Genomic DNA, 15,753 nt, shown 5'->3' on the forward strand with positions numbered 1-15,753 from the left:
GTTTTTGAAAAATATAAAAGAGCGTTGCGTCCTCATTTTGTTTCTCCAACAATGATTATTTTCAACAAATAAAATTACATATATTGATGTTGTTATATACGCCCAAGAAACCTAACAAATTCACCTACTAAACGTCTTTAAAAATCCATGTTTTTATCATTTAAAGTTCTTCAAACTCCTATAATAATATTCTGTGCGTTCAGGTTTGTTGTTAAATGTGGTCTTAGACTTTTCACTGTTCGTTCATAATTTCCTCACACAAAACATGTTTTGTGGACAAAATTCGGTCTAATATTACAACATTCGAAGGTTTGATACAACATGTTGGCTCCTGTTTCATTCGTAAAACCAACGAAATTCTCTCCTTCCCTCACTCCACAATGTTAAATATCCAAAGGGAAATTACGGCAAAATGTTAAGTAACAGCAGCTAACAGTTGTAAAACTGTTCATGTTGCCTTGCAACCATTTTGCTCCGAAAAACAAAAGCATCATCAGCAAATCACAGCAAGCTTAAAATGTGGTAGCAGAAAAGAAATTCAGTTTCGTGCAAACCCTCAAACATAACGGTATTCGTTTCTAAAGAGATGTCCTAATGAAAACGGGTCGGTCGCTCGGTAGGTCGAAACACAGCCAATGAAAAAAGGGACAAGGCTTGCTTAGGTAATTAAAGTGACATAGCAGTTGACGTATATATGTATGGGTGTGTGAATCTGCTTGCGAGTGTGTGAATTTTGTGCTTTTGTAAAAACAAGTGAATGAAGTTCTTGGCCGGAAATGAGGCAATAGAAAAGCAACAATAAGGAGTAGCAAAGTGAAATGAAGTTAAAGTATGTGAAATATAGAAGCAGTGATTGTTCGATATTAACCAATGTTTGAGGAAAAGTCTTAAAATTTGGATATAATAAATACAGTGGATGTGTGAAAAGGAATTTTTTGGTTGACCTCAGACATTGTTTTGGGGTTATTATGTAAATTGAAAAATTGCAAGTGAAACCTTAAATAAAATGCAAATATTACAAAATTAAAGGAAAAAACAGTGAAATGAAAAAATATACAATAATTATGATAACGACAAAATAAATAAAAATATAACAGTATAGCTTAAAAAATTTATGAATAAAAAATAAAAGGAATATTTATTACTTTTCATAACCACAATTCCTACAACAACAAAAATTGTCAGTTATGTGTATGTAAAACACAAAGATCTGTATATTCGTGCTATATAATAATGAAATTGGTGATTAAAGAAAATAAAAATAAAATATTATTGGAAATTTCTATAACACTTGGATAATTTATTTACAATTCAACAACTACCAGTGACAAATAACTTCATCTAAGGAATATACATAAACTTCAATTGGATATATCGAGCTTTGAATTTTATTAAATGTGTAAGTTTCAAGGGAAAGGGCATTGAATGTCCTTTTTATGATTTGCTTTAGTTGTCTATTTGATCAAAATAGAAAATTATATTGTCGTGTTAGCTTTTTATACTCTACACCACCAAACAAAACTCTAAGTTTGTTTTTCCGAAAATTCATGTAACACCGCGAAATTTTCGTCGTAGACCACCCATGTGTTATGCCAAAATTCATATCTCGACAAGATAAAGCGATTTTGAAATATGTGTCCGTCCATTAAAATTTGTAATGAAACTGCAGGGCGCACTTTTGGACCAGTCGTCACGAAAGTTTTTATGCAGCTCTTGAACTGAACAGAATAGACACGATAAATTTTGGGTGATTAAATATTTAGAGGGTAAAATGGGCCTAAAACTTTTTTTGTCCGATTTTGAAGTGGCTCTATAGGTCGCAGTAATAGTCTGATTGCCTTGAAATTGTAGGTAAGGTCTGTGTTTAGGACAAATAAAAATCTAACATAATGATCAGATAATATTTAGCAGGTTAAATGGACCAAAACTTTTGTGTGAAAATTTCTAAAATTTTTAATGTAATGACTTTATCTCTATTACTGGAAGACATGTTCCTCCCGCATAAGTTATATTTCAAAGATGAACTCTCGATATTTCTACTGCTACAAATTATGTCCATGTACGTGGTTAGATAACAGAGTTCCAGACTATTTTATACAGGAATCCCACAGTTTCAAATGTAGATTTTTAGCTTATGTCGCAGTCATAGTTCATTAGTGACAATTCTTTGCATGGATGAAAGACTTTGATCAAGAAGAATGTCATTCATCGTGGATAATAACAGGAAAGTATTTAGCGGGTGAAATTGACCATAATTTTTGTAGGAAAAATATTCAAATATAGATTTTGTTCCATATTTGTAATTCTGGAGCTTATATTCCGACAAATTATGAACATGAAACTTGAAAACTAACTCTTGACCTCTCTCTTGCTGAATTTTAGCAATATATCGATTCCTTTATCGTTATGGTTAGCTTGCAAATAACTACATTTACCTCATGCTAGAAAATGCCGCAATCATTATAGAAGAGTTTTTAATCCAAGATAGAGAAATTCCAAGTTTTTAAATTGATGCAAATTACGTGATGTACGTGGTCTGATGTTTGTGTACTTCCTTTGGTAAAAATCAATACAATACCTTAAAATATTATTTTTTATACCTCGGGAGTTTACACTTTGATACGACCAAATATGTGTCTAGTCGAAATAATGGTTTTGAACTCCAAGTATTTTTGGCGGAAATTCGTTTCAGAAAATTTGGAGTCGATTGTGTCCTGTCTCTTCGTCTGTCTGGCTGGTGCAATCAAATTTTGAAGTTCGTAATATTCTTCCCGAAACTAGTTTAAGTTCGAAAATGTCCCATATCGACCCACTCCTTCTTCCCACACAAAAGTTCATATATTTTCTGTAAAACGGTGCGAACTCTTCTCGACATACGTAGGGTTCGAAGATGGACTAAATTGGCCCACCACTTCGAGTACCTTTCGCACAAAATTCGGAGAAAATGAAGTTTAAGAGCTCCTCTCGGATTGTTTTGATTCTTTTCAACAGGTTGTCCTTGCTTCCTTCTTTATGGCAGTACAAGTTAAGGCCATGTTTTCTGAGAGAATGGCCTAAAAGCATCAAGAAACCTTGACGACACCAACTAAAATGACAAATCCGAAAAATATCTCTCGCAGGGAGTTTCTGATTTGTGAAAACTTTGCACATTATATTATTTCACCCTGTTGTGCATCAGGTTGGAATATTGACTATATCGGTCCCGACCAGCGGGTACCTCTCACACAAAATTTCGGAAAAGTGTAGTGTGAGGACTCGTCTCGGATCTATTAAAATTGTTTTTGCAGATGGTTGTTTTCACGGTCGCTATTACTCTGATACAATTTTTTCCGAAGTAAATTGATAGTTCCTGAAATAGCAGAAAGCTCCAAAATACCCTGCCGGTACATACATACTAAAAGCCAGATATGAAAAATAATTCTCTAACTTTTTAAAAAACTGCATTCAAGCTTAGTTTAACCAAGATAACAATTACTTCATGTTCGAAGAAAAAATATACCACCAAGTATTTGGAATGCCCATGGGCAACCCATTATCGCCGACAATAGCTGACATAGTATTAGATAGACTACTTGACGAAACGTTAGCTGAGCTAAAAACTAAGGACATCAATATCAAATACATAGCCAAATATGTAGATGATATTTTGGCAATTATAAAAAAGGACGAGGCGGATGAAATCTTGCAAACACTAAATAAATACCACAACAAAATTCAATTTACCATTGAAATGGAAAAAGATTATTCAATACCGTATTTAGATGCAAGAATAATACGAAATAAAGAGGACATAGAATTTGACTGGTACACGAATTTGTTGTCAATGAGAGCCGTACCTAAAATTTTCTGAGCGACATTTTTGCAGAACATTTCGACGCTGAAAAACGTCATCTTTTGGTGCTTTTATAGCGGCTCTTAAAATAAAGGAAGAAAAGGACATTGAAGGAAGCGAGATATAAGGTCGACGTGCTCTACGAAAATAATCCTCATTTGATTTGGCTGAAGAATTGTGATCTCAAAAATAAGCTAAAACAACAGCGGACAAATATATAACGCTAATATCTGAGCGTTTATAGGGTCTCCAGCAAAATATTCATCACGCCATATCTCAAAAGTTCGACTCACGGCGGATCTGTCCTTCTGGGTTCTGTATATACTCACCAAGAGCTTTCATCCCCAAAAGGAATTTTTCAACCCCCAAAATTTCGGTTCACAGTGTTATTTGACAATCAACAACTACGTCAAATAATAAACAACAACAACATAAACTTTGCCTTTAAACCAAGCTCAACTATACAAAACATTTTCACAAACACAAAAACACCTATTGACAAGCACCAACAAAATAACGTTGTTTATGAAATTCAGTGTAAAGGCAAAGACAATGAAAGCTGTGAAAAAATCTACATCGGGACAACAAAACGATCGTTAAGCCCAAGGATGGGTGAACACAAGGCAGACATAGCAAAACATAAAGAGACAACGGCGCTATCACAACATGCCCTTCACACTGGTCATTCACCAGATTTTGATAGCATAAAAATATTAGACAAAGAAAAAGTGGAGAAGAAAAGTCTAATGATTGAGAGCCTACGAATACAACAAAATATTGACAAAACGATGAATTTAAAGGAGGACACCGACAACATAAGCTTGTGCTATGGAGTTGCCATAACGTGAAACTGCCTGTGATATTAATTTTTAAGTCGTATAGTTTATTATATGTTCTACCATTAGTTCAATGTAAACTCTTCTTAAAAATAATATTGTAAGTTTACTTTGTTTGTGATTTGTGCAAAAAATTAATTGTTCTTTCTGATTTTAAATAGACGAATTCCCCAGAAGATGTCGCCAAAAAAGCGACGAAACGTCGGGAGCAATATGCAATAAAAAAAAATTAATAACATAAAAAATTGGCCAAAGAACAAAACAAAGTTTAAGGTAATTCAATATTAAGAGTTTCCTATGAATTAAAAGTTTGCTTACTAAAAATGTTTGGTACATGTCTGTAATTTGGTATAGCCCAACATTACAGCACCTACAGATTTCACGAACTTTGAAACAAACTTGTGATACAAAATCAATATACTCGTATTTTATATATGTGTATCGCTTCTTTGGTGTTTTTTTTCAGTGGCTGAGTGTACACTAGCGGTCATCTGAATAGGTTTGAATTTTTTTCTTTTTATATGTTAAGGTATCTTCTGATGTGTTCGTATTGCAGATACATACTATTTAGTTTTTGAGAGTCCTATACTATGCCAACATTCCCAAGAAAAAACTTGACGGTGTTGCCATATTTTCGGAAAATATGCCAATTATAATAAAAATGTACAAAAAAGTGCCCAATTTTTGCGATCATCAGAATAGGTTTGAATCAAAAAAATTGAAAAATTGTACTACCCAAGCAAATATTGCTCAGTTTTTTGGTTTAGTTTAGTAAAATGGAACATTCTGATAAATCCTACAACAAATTTGACCCGCTTTATTTGGAACGTGGGTTCAATTCTCAACATGGAAAAGTTACCAAGAACTTTCAGATAAAATCAAGAATTATTCAAACAAAACGTCTTATAAACTTGCTTTAAATGACTTTTTGATTTCGTTAGATATCTTCTGAGCTTCGAAAATTGTCTGAAAGCAAATACCAAGTGTAGCCATATTATTAGGATCGATAATTTAGAAAGGTCATTGAAAATAGTTGGTATTTGAGTTTAAGTTTCATTTTTTAACTAACCTTGCAGTACAAATTTATGCATTATCATGCTCACAAATCCACCATAGTTGACCACACGTATCATAAATGTTCGAAAATTGGTCTGGAACAATGTTTCTTCGACGACAATAAAGTAGAAAATTGTAATTCAAATTTAACTCAAAGGGGCATGATATCGCCGAGCTATATTTGTAATTGGACAAGGAAGAAGCTAAAATGTTGAATGATCGGATAATATTAGGTGGTCCCAAAAATTCGTACCAAATTTTTTTTTTTGATGGTTCATAGATTAAGAAAGAAATTGTCATTCCAGATCTGTTTTTGTAAATAACTTTGATCGTTGCGCGCAAATGATATGGCCGTTTTAATTTTAATAATTTGAAAAAAATCCAAAAAGTCGCGGCTTAATATTATAAGCTATCATATCCTATTACCGTTTAGAGAATTTGTCTCAATGGATTCGCAAAATACCGAATTTCTTAAAAAATTACGTATTTACAAAAGTATATTTTAAAATAATAGCTTTTATATTTACAAAAAATACATAAAAAAAAAATACTATAGCCTTTAGACACTGTGATGAAGAAAATGAGACCTAGGACGTGATGGTTAGATCTATAATAATATAATAATTGTTCCATAAACATACCAGGAGGTATCAATAAGTGCACCCCGATTCATATTAGCTCAATGATATGGAACCTACTGTTTTTCGCCGAATCCGAACGGTGTGTATAAGACACCACCTGTAAAGACATTTTACATGCCTGAAATACTCAGGAAATTTCGCCAACATTACTGAGGGGTATTTTGCCACCTTTGAAAAATGTTTCATCTTGCCTGGCCGGGAAATCGAACCCACGACATTCAGCGTGCAAGGCGGGTGTGCATACCACGGTGGCACCCATAATAATCATGACACTTGCAAAGGAAATATGAAGAAAAGTAAAAATCATATATTTATTATTTCATTTTTTAAGTTTTTTGCCCTTTTGTAAAAATTTCGCGCAATACTGACGTTTTTCTATTATCCAATATTTTTAAATCATTGTATTATAATCAGTTCAAATTGGGACTTAATTAAATAAAGTTATACTGAATATTTCAGTCTTAAAACGAATATTTATTATTTACTTATTTCATATTTATACTTATAACTAAATTACAAGTATAAAGGAAGTGAAGCCATGACTGCAGAGCTCTTAGGCTTAAAAAACGAATATAAACTGCGTAATAGTGGAAATGACATGACATGAGTGGGCATACGAGCCAAATAATCTACCAAATATTAAAGTGATAGTTTCTTTAGAATATGATTATTTACATACGAAAGATGATTTGCAACGCTTAAAACTGCCGCGGGCACAAAAAAAAAATAAAAATTAATACCCACTAAAGTTGGCACACTAACTGCTAAACCATTCTTGAAATCGCAAAATGAAGAATTTTTTTAAATGTTTAAGATAAATTCATAAATAGAACAATAAAACAAACGTTAATGAATGCAACGTATTACTTTTTGGTAAGAACAAAATAGTAATTATTCGAATCCCACTACTAAATAGGTTTTAAATTAGTCCTATTTAGTTTAATACAAAAAACCTAAAGTGCAAGGATTCTAAGGAATCTGATGTCGAATATTTCAAAACCTGTAGTAATGGGCGGAAATTGCCACGCCTATTTAGGTTACTTCCCGACGTAAACTTTCAAAACGCCGATACATGTATTTTCTTTTTTTCGTTCCTCTTTCATAATCTGGCCGAATTATCTTGTAATTTTTTTTTTGTGTTTACAGTGTTATTAAAATGGATAGTGTGCAGGATATCTTTCAACATTTTCGAAAATTTCTTTTAAACTTAGTTTAGCGTAATTTAATATTTCGTGTTTTCTCTGAATCAGAAGTTTGCCACTAAAATTGTTGGTAAATGTCAATGATTTCGTATAGCACCACATTACCATACCTACAATACGTTCGGTCACATGCTGAGGGTATATTTCCGTCAGCACAGTTGACTGATACTTTTATACTTGTTTTAGGAATCATTTATTTCGTATAATTTAAATCTTTGGACCCTCATATTAGGAAGCATGGACTCGCCACGAAAAACATAGCAGTTCCTTCTGAAAAAATTGGTTGCTCTGCTGGAGTCCTATTTAAGGCAATAATTTTAAAATTGAAAACGACGAGGCACATTTTTTATCGGCATATTTTTTATCGTACCAAGGTGTATATTTTTGAAAATTTAACAAAGTTGAAGCCAGTATTCAACCTTTTATAACTCGCAATTTATGATAAAATGTTTTTGGGCTTGGGAAAAAATATTGGACTTAGCAAATACGTAAAAATTGGTTGAAGCCACCATGTCCTCTCGATTTGTGATTCAACCACTTTTTCACGATTTTCCTGCCAAAGTAAAAGTAGAAGCAAACTAAATAAAGATCATCTCACCAATGTATAACCTTTAAAAATTTGATCTACATCTATCATTAATTGATGCCAACATTTTCAAACCAGATTTTAACCGTTTTTTTCTAGTCGCGATCCGCACACACTGTTATTTATAATTAATAGAATTGTAGTACTCGCGATACTGAGTTACACTTCACAGAAATCTGCATTCAAAAGCAGAAATTTTTTGTTAATCTTTTTTTCTAAAAATCATTTTTTTGGACCAAATTTTTAACATTTGTTATTCGTACTCTATTGTCAATTTTAGTTTTTTACGTTCCGAGTCTAAAAAAATCATTGCCATTGAAAATAAATCAACTAAAACGCGAGTTACGAGAAATTCCAATGTGGGAAAATCACCTAAAATTGTTTTTGAAAATATTGCGTATTTAATCGCGGTTTCTACGGGTTATTTCCATGGCAATGAAATAACTGGTACTGCATTTTCGTTTTAGCGAAAACAGAAATCTGAAAACTTCACTGCTAAGGGATATAGACAATAGAGTTTTTTACATTGTATACTCGGTAATCCGGACATCTCATATTTTTCGTACCTCGATAATCCGGACATCAATATTGTTTTCCTACCTTGAGCATTAGATTTTAATTTATTTTTGTTGTTAGTAATAGCAATTGGTGCATAAATAAGAAATATTAAGATTTTCAAAGTTTTCGGCCCATACTTCGTCTTTCTGGGTAGCCGCTGTTGACTCAGTTATACAGTCAATATGGAATTGACAATTGACTATAGTGCTGGGTAGCCTAGTTCGATGTTGGGTGTTCCTTTCCTCCAATTAGTGAGAAAGTCCCTTAGAACTGTGTAATGAGTTCCACTAATATATTTCCAAAAAATACCGAAATAAAAATATTACACAGTGGTCCCACTTGTATGGAAAGGAGTTCCAAATATAGTTATAATTTTAATTTTAAACATAGCTTTATAACAAGGTACAAAGATAGGAAAAATTTAGTGGATGTAGGTGCACATTTAGGTATAGCCCCCATACAAAGGTACCGCCCGATTTTTGGTATTTTAACAAATTTAGACATATTTTCCAAGCGCTTTAATTGTAATTTTGCGTTTTGAATTTAGAGTGAACATAGCAGCTTCATGCAAAAAATGCATGTAGTCATGTTCAATATAGGTCTACCTTTAGGTATAGCCCCATAAAAACGTATCTCCCGATTTTCGGAATTTGCACGATCTTACAGGCTTGTTATAAGGGAAATAACTAACCGGACGGCAGGTGGGGGGCAGCTGGATTTTGTTTTATCGTAAACTAGCGACTTTCCCCTGTATTTTAACAAAAATATGGAGTATCCCAAATACTCCCAGCATTAGTAAAAATCAACATAAATTTATAGTACTGGTATTAAAGAACTAAAAAAGTCATTTACAGAAAATGTATTTTTAACGAAGTTAGAAAACGATTTATGAATATGTTTTTTCTAAAAAAAATACCAATGCCATCAATTATAAGTTCCATTCTGGAAATTGTACTTTTACCTTTTTATACCCTACACCACACAGTGGTAAGGGGTATTATGTCTTTGTGCATTTGTATGTAACATTAAAAAAGGAAAAGAAATAGACCCACAGTTCCTTTTGGGGATATACATATAATCACTTTCTGAGTCGATTTATGCGTGTCCGTCCGTCTGTCTGTCTGTCTGTCCGTCTGTCCATGTATTTTTGTTCGCAACATACTGGTCGCATTTTTTGTCCGATTCATCTGAAAATTGGGGACTACAAATTTTTTAGCCATAGAAAGAACGCTATTGCTTTTGGTGAAAATCGGTTCAGATTTGGATATATCTCCCATATATATTTTCGCCCGATTTCAGGTATTTGCTGCACCAAACACGCTATATACGTCCAATTTTGATGAAACTTTGAATGTGTGACTAAATTTTGTCCACAAATAAGTGTGCAAAATTATATTGAAATCGGTCAGAATTTGGATATAGCTCCCTATATATTTTCGGCCGATTTCACGTATTTCCTGTAGCACACACGCTATATATGTCCGATTTCAATGAAATTTGGAATGTGTGACTGAATTCAGTCTAGAAATAAATGAGCCAAATTATATCGAAGTCGGTTCAGATTTGGATATAGCTCCCATATATGTATATGTTCGCCCGATTTCACGTATTTGCTGCACCAAACACGCTATATACGTCCGATTTTGATGAAATTTGGAATGTTTGACTGAATTCGGTCTAGAAATACGTGTGCCAAATTATATCGAAATCGGTTCAGATTTGGATATAGCACCCATATATATTTTGGGCCGATTTCGTGTATTTTCTGCTCCAAACACGATATATAAGTCCGATTTCAATGATATTTGGAATGTGTGACTGAATTCGGTCTGGAAATAAATGTGCCAAATTATATCAAAATCGGTTAAGATCTGGATATAGCTCCGATTTATATTTTACATATTCACAGTGGTGTGGGGTATCATATATTCGGCCCCGCCCGACTTTGATCCTTTCCTTACTGGTTAATTTTGAATAAGATCAGTCATAAGCTGCCAATGCTTTGCGGATGCATTTTACGTTTTTAAGCCACAACTTACAAATTTAAACTTTTTCGACTTAATTTGACATATTACCGCTGTAAATTGGCAAAATTGTACTGGATATTAAAAATATGAAATGTTTACAGAATATTTATTTCAATCGCAATCAAACTTGTTGCCATACATTTTTCGATTTTTGTCCAATGGCGAAACCACAGTGTATTGCCATAGGCAGGTAAAGTTCTCAAATGGGCTGTATCGGAAAGTGGACATTGGCCTAGGTTGTGATATAACCCCCAATACCACTACGATACCGACAGTTTTTTAGCTGACCGAATTACCTAAAACTAGGTATTTAAGGTTTTTAAGTGCTCACAAAAAATCTCCACATAAAGTTGTGAAAATAATTATTATTAATGTTTTAAATTAAGCACTATTCACTTGTCTTGTATTCTCCAATACGAACTACAAAAAGCCCCATACATTAAATAAATTTTCAATGAAAATATGTTTTCAGAACTGAATCTTCTCCGTGTATTAAATAATTTATATATGTATGAAAATCCCAAATAATCGAATGTTTCTCTCCGAAAGCCAAAAGTTATAAAATATGGCTACCATTGAAATGCAAACAATCACATGTCTTCGGATTTATTATGTATGTATATTCACAAATACATATAAATTTTTCAACAACCATTCCAGAAAAGATAAACTGAGACATCTTCACAAGCGAATGTATGTATTTTTCTTTGGTTGATTTCAAATAATAAATATTTCCATTTAGCGGTTAAACTTCTGCGGATTATTCCCAAGTGGCGCATAAAATGACAAAATATCGTTGGAGAAACCATTTATGTTTGTCAAAAAGCCAAATAAATGATTTCTTTATACATCCTTTTTCGCATTTGATTTTATTGTTCTATTTTTCTTTGGATTTCGAAAATCCATCACTTGTCTTATGTTAAGCTGTGTACACAGATAAATACATACGTATATAAGAAGTATTATGGCGAAACATATTTACACTTTTCTATTGAACCAGAAGTACCTCCTTTTGCCAATAAATCGAAAAGACAAATAAACAACATGACTTTTATTTATTCAATTCCTTAAGAACATTATGAAATGAACAACAATAAGAAAGTGTACATGGCAAATGTGGCATAACTTATATTTCTTGGAAGAGAATACTTTGATTTACTCTTGATCGACATAATCCCTAAAAATAACCTTGAAGCATTACTCTGGCATTTGTTTGAGTTGTCACTGAACAGCTTTGTTGCCTTACTTTTGTTCAAATTTAAGACATTTTTCGTACACAGGGCAATAAGTAGGGACATAATAGTGTGGTATTTTTTTTTAAAAAATGAGGAAATTACATGTTCCTCAGATTTGTTAAATTCTACTGTCCAAAAGCTTGAAAATAAAATTCAAAAAATATTTTTTTTCTTTAATTTGCCCTGATGCTATGACGTTTCTCCTACACAGTTCTACTATGTTAAAAACTGTAATAGCATTTTTTATTTCATATTGACATAAAATACGCATTGGATGCTAAGCCCACTTGGTGTTTGTCATTCACAAACATTCAAATTTGTATGTACAAATATACATATTTATGTATATATACATAGCTTTGCATAAATTTTTGTTTTATTCCTTAAATTTTTGCTAGGATTATCATACTCTACTTTCTTCATTTCGTTCTTACTTTCCCTCAATATTAGGTCACAAGGAAGTGTGTTGTTTTCTTCTTTCTGTACCATAAGAATGTGTATAAGAACAAATGTACGTATATATACTTGAAGATTTTTACTGGTTTCTGGAGCACTCGACATGCTTTCGATTTAATACTGAAGATTAAAGAAAGTTTTTTTACTACTGAAGCATTGTTGCAAAGTAGTAGTAAAATATAGTTTCATGTAATAGTTTACATTTGTCAACAGGGATGTTTCTACATTTGTAAAATATGAATATTATTTTCTTAAATGAAATAGAAAACATAATTCAATTAGAACTAATGCAATAAAGCGTTTAATGAAATCTCTGTGGTTTTCTTAGAAAACAGATTTTATTATCATGTGCCAAACTGTCCCACTCCAACCAGTTTTTATAATGCATACACGTAATTCACATTTCAAACTTCATTACTAATTTATTCAAGTGTGTTATATGCGGTTTTAATAATTACAAAACGTTACTAAATTATGCGGTTGTTATAAATAATAACATTATTTTTGAATTATATAAAGAAGATTAATAAGAAAACCACAATCTTGTTATTGTGTGGTAAACAATATGTTTTGCCACATGAGTGTTTATAATTATGCATAATAAACATTAAAAATAAAATATAAAAAAAATATAAAATGTAAAATATAAAATGTACAAGTAAGAAAGTATCAGTCAATTGTACTGACGGAGATATACCCTCAGCCACTGATAAAAAAAAAACAAGTAAAAAGTCGTTAAGTTCGGCCGGGCCGAACTTTTTATACCCTCCACTTTTCGACAATGGATAGACTCCTGCTGCCTCCCACTATTGCTTAAATTACACTGCGAACACAAATGTTGGGGCAGAGATAATTCCTTTTGAAGATGAAAGCCCTTGGTGTGTGTATATTAAAAACCCCGAAGGACAGATGCGCCGTGAGTCGAACTTCCGCATTATGGCGTGATGAAGTTTTTGCAAGAGCCATCAGGAATTAGCATTATATCTTTATTTGTTGTTTTTGTAGAACACTTAAGCAACAGTGAACAAAGATATAACGCTAATTCCTGATGGCCTAAAGGGTCTCTAACAAAAATTTCATCACGCCATAACGCGGAAGTTCGACTCACGGCGGATCTGTCCTTCGGGGTTCATAATATACTCACCAAGGCCTTTCTTCCCCAAGAGGAATTTTCCGTGCCCCAGACTTTCACCTCCATTTTGTTGCACAGTGTTATCTAATCTAATCTAAAAAAATGTGTTCAGCTAGGTGAAAGGTACCACCTACGGGGCTATATTAAAGAGTCAACCTATCTTTAAATTTTTTGGCGGAAAAGTTTTATAGCTGCAGGGAACTTCATGAGTCAAATTGAGGGTAGTTTCATCAAAACAATGTAGACCCTCAAAAATGGACCCATGTTGACGAATTTTAGTGAAAAAATTTAGTGACCACTGAAAATTCCCGAAAATCGGGAGGTACAGTTATATGGGGGGATATACCAAAACATGGACCTATATTGACGATTATTTTTGAATAGATAAAATTGTAGCTAAAGTTCTCAAAATACCGTTCATTACAGCTAGTTCGGTTAAAAATTGCAGCTAAATTCTCAAAATACCGAAAATAGGGATATACCGTTGTATGGGGCTATACCAAAACATGGACCTATGTTGACGATGTTTCGTTGGAGATGTTTCATGACCACTGAGAACTTCAAATGTCAAATTACAGCTATTTCGGTTAAAAAGTATAGCTAAAATTCTCAAAATACTGAAATTTGGGAGGCACCGTTATAAGGGGGCCATATCAAAACATGGACCTATGTTGACGATGTTTGGTGGAGATGTTTCATGACCACTGAGAACCTCAAATGCCAAATTACAGCTAGTTCGGTTAAAATTGTAAGTAAAATGCTCAAAATACCGAAAATCGGGAGGTACGGTTATAAGGGGACCATACCAAAACATGGACCTATGTTGACGATGTTTGGTGGAGATGTTTCATGACCACTGAGAACCTCAAATGGCAAATTACAGCTATTTCGGTTAAAAATTGTAGCTAAAATTCTCAAAATACCGAAAATCGGGAGGTACGGATATATGGGGGCTATATCAAAACATGGACCTATGTTGACGATGTTTCGTGACCACTGAGAACCTCAAATGTCAAATTGCAGATAGTTGGGTAAAAAATTGTGGCTAAAATTCTCAAAATACCGAAAATCGGGAGGTACCGTTATATGGGGACTATACCATATATAACTAATTCGGTCTGCAAATGTGGCGAAGAACGTCAAAATACCTCAAATCCGGAGGTGCCGTTATATGGGGGCTATACCAAAGAGTGGACCGATATAGCTCATCTTCGAACTTGACCTGCCTATGGCAAAACGACTCTCGGGTGCAAAATTTCAGCACTCTATCTAAGTTATTGCGGACGCTAGAGTGATTACAACAGACGGACAGACGGACGGACGGACAGACGGACATGGCTAGATCGTCTTAGAAGTTTTTCCTGATCAAGAATATATATATTTTATAGGGTCGCAAGTGATTAGTTCGATGTGTTACAAACGGAATGACAAACTTAATATACCCTCCATACTATGGTGGAGGGTGTAAAAAGCAAACCAAACACAATAATTATGCCGTATATAAAATATTTTAATTTTGTATCACGGGTGGGGATATAAGAAATCATTGACATATACCAAACATTTAGTAACCAAACTTCTTCATAAAGGACTCGAAATATTAAATTACGTTAAACTAAATTTGGAAGAAATGTTTGAAAAAGTTTTAGAATTATCTTGCACAATAGCCCGGCAGGGTTTTAGAGCTTTTTGGGCCCTTATCTCAGGAAGTATTGACTTACTCCGAAAAAACTTTTACCGTTTTAAATGAGCCCGCAAGAACAACATATTGAAAAAAGAATCAAAACGATGCGAGAGGAGCTCTTAAACTTCACTTTTTCCAAATTTTGTATGGGAGGTACCCGAAGCAGTGGACCGATATAGTCCATATTCCAACCTGATACATGACTTCATGAAATAATACGATGTGCAAAGTCTGCACCAATCAGAAACTCCCTGCGAGAATTATCTTGCGGATTTACCATTTTAGTTGGCGTTCTCAGGGTTTCTTGGAGCTTTTCGGCCAATATCTGAGGAAGTATGGACTTGCGCAAGAAAAAACTTATATCGTCGTCAAGGGAGGTGCTCTAAAACGTCACTTTACCCGAATTTTGTGTGGGAGGTACCCATAGAAGTGGACCAATATAATGCATGTTCGAACTCGATATATATATCTGAACCAAATATATATTTTACAGAAAATTTTTGAACTT

The 15,753-nt window shown here is 33.4% G+C and overlaps 1 protein-coding gene across 1 annotated transcript in view; it reads left to right on the forward strand.

Annotated features, from left to right (window-relative positions):
- Nucleotides 1-537: 537 nt before the first annotated feature.
- The window catches only part of dpr3 (defective proboscis extension response 3), a 155,700-nt gene continuing 140,484 nt past the window's right edge, over nt 538-15,753 (forward strand). The window contains exon 1 of the mRNA XM_073966326.1: nt 538-1,399. The gene's annotated coding sequence lies outside the window, so the exon portion shown is untranslated. The remainder of the gene's footprint in view (nt 1,400-15,753) is intronic.

The sequence above is a fragment of the Musca autumnalis genome, unplaced genomic scaffold (assembly GCF_047663935.1).
Source record: "Musca autumnalis isolate F117 unplaced genomic scaffold, ASM4766393v1 scaffold_2, whole genome shotgun sequence".
Lineage (NCBI taxonomy): Eukaryota > Metazoa > Arthropoda > Insecta > Diptera > Muscidae > Musca > Musca autumnalis.